Source organism: Callorhinus ursinus, unplaced genomic scaffold (assembly GCF_003265705.2).
Source record: "Callorhinus ursinus isolate GAN/ISIS: 27379988/994484 unplaced genomic scaffold, GSC_fseal_2.0 scaffold24, whole genome shotgun sequence".
Lineage (NCBI taxonomy): Eukaryota > Metazoa > Chordata > Mammalia > Carnivora > Otariidae > Callorhinus > Callorhinus ursinus.
Genome location: NW_027397086.1, coordinates 30,961,892 through 30,963,663, shown reverse-complemented (window position 1 = coordinate 30,963,663; position 1,772 = coordinate 30,961,892).

Here is a 1,772-nt window from a genome sequence, read left to right as displayed (position 1 = left end):
CCACTTTGAACCTTCTCTCCAGGCTCCTCTGGTTGCTCTCAGGTCTCTTTGACCATTTCTTCTCAATTTTCATCATGACTCCATTGTCTTCAGTCCCTCAAATGGTAGTTCCATGCAGGGCTCATTTACTCCTTCCTTGGCTCTTCTCATTCTTTTTTTTTTTTTTTAATTTAAGATTTTATTTATTTATTTGACAGAGACACAGCGAGAGCAGGAACAGAAGCCGGGGGAGTGGGAGAGGGAGAAGCAGGCTTCCCGCGGAGCAGTGAGCCCGATGAGGGGCTCGATCCCAGGACCCTGGGATCATGACCTGAGCCGAAGACAGATGCTTAACGACTGAGCCCCCCAGGCGCCACTCTGCTCATTCTATCCTAGTGGTGCTCAACTCTAGCTGCACATTACAATTCCAGGGGCTCCTTTCACAAACCCTGCCCAGGCCCCTTCCCAGGCCAGTTAAATTAGCATCTTTGGGCAGGTAGAGCCTGGGCATTGGTGTTATTAAAAGGACCTGATTTTGATATGCAGCTCCTTTCAGGATATTCATTTATTCTCATGGTTTCAACATGATGTCTGTGCAATTTTTTTAAAAAAGATTTTATTTATTTATTTGGCAGAGCACAAGCAGGGGGAGCTGGAGACAGATGGAGAAGCAGGCACCCTGCTGAGCAGGGAGCCCGACTCGGGACTTGATTCCAGGACCCTGGGATCATGACCAGACCTGAAGGCAGATGTTTAACCGACTGAGCCACCCAGGCGCCCATGACTGTCCAATTTTTATTTTCATTTTCAACTCCCTACTGGACATATCTATGAATGTTTCTGAGTACCTCAAATTCAGCCTCTCCCAACCAAACTCCTCTTTCCTCCCCAAACTGCCCTTTTCCCGGTGCTTCCCCCTTTGGTGAAAGGGCCTATCATCTCCAGCATCCAAACCAGAAACTGGAGTTATTTGTGCCTTTTCTCTCTCTGATAATCCAATTTCCACTGATTGATTCATTTATTTAATAATTCATTACCTAGGAGTTAGGAATAAAGGCAGTCAGAGAGAAATGCAGTCTAGGATTTATGTTAAGATATAAAGGACACAGATGGTACACTTAAGTAACAATATAGTTAAGAGGATGACCTGAAATTAACAACATTATTATCACTGTCATTATGAAGGACTTTCTGTGGCCATGGTGCTGGTAGTACTTCATGTATATTATCTAATATGCTGGGAGGTAGGTGACATCAGCCCACTTCACAGATGTCAGTCCAGGTTCAGGGAGGGTGTGGTATTTGTCCAAGGATGTGTGGTTAGCCCGTGGCTGGTGAGAGTTGGAATCGGAACCCAGGTCATTTCAGGGCCCATGCTCTTGGCATGAGAGGTCACTGGGGAAGAGCCTTGAGCCCAGCAGCACTGTCAAAGCATGGAAGGAGGAGCATCAGGTTGTGACCACCAAATGAGATCATCCGTGTCCGTGAGAGTGTTGTGGAAACTGTAGAGGATGGTGCAAAAGCCTTGCAGCCTTTGCTCTCGTCTCTCACAGATGGCTTCTTCCATTCTGCTCTGAATTACAACTGGGTGTTCCTAGCTCTGATTCCCTTGGTGAGTTGCAGACCCCATGCAAGCGAGAACTGTGCTTGCTGGCCTCCGTGTCCCCCTCAGCCCCTGTGCCTGGCATATGTTGCTGATCAGTAAGCGTTCCTTGAATGAAGGTGTGGATGTGAGAGTGGACTCAGAGGTAGACAGGGAAGCCAGAGCTGTGGAGATATTTGTCCAGGTGTGT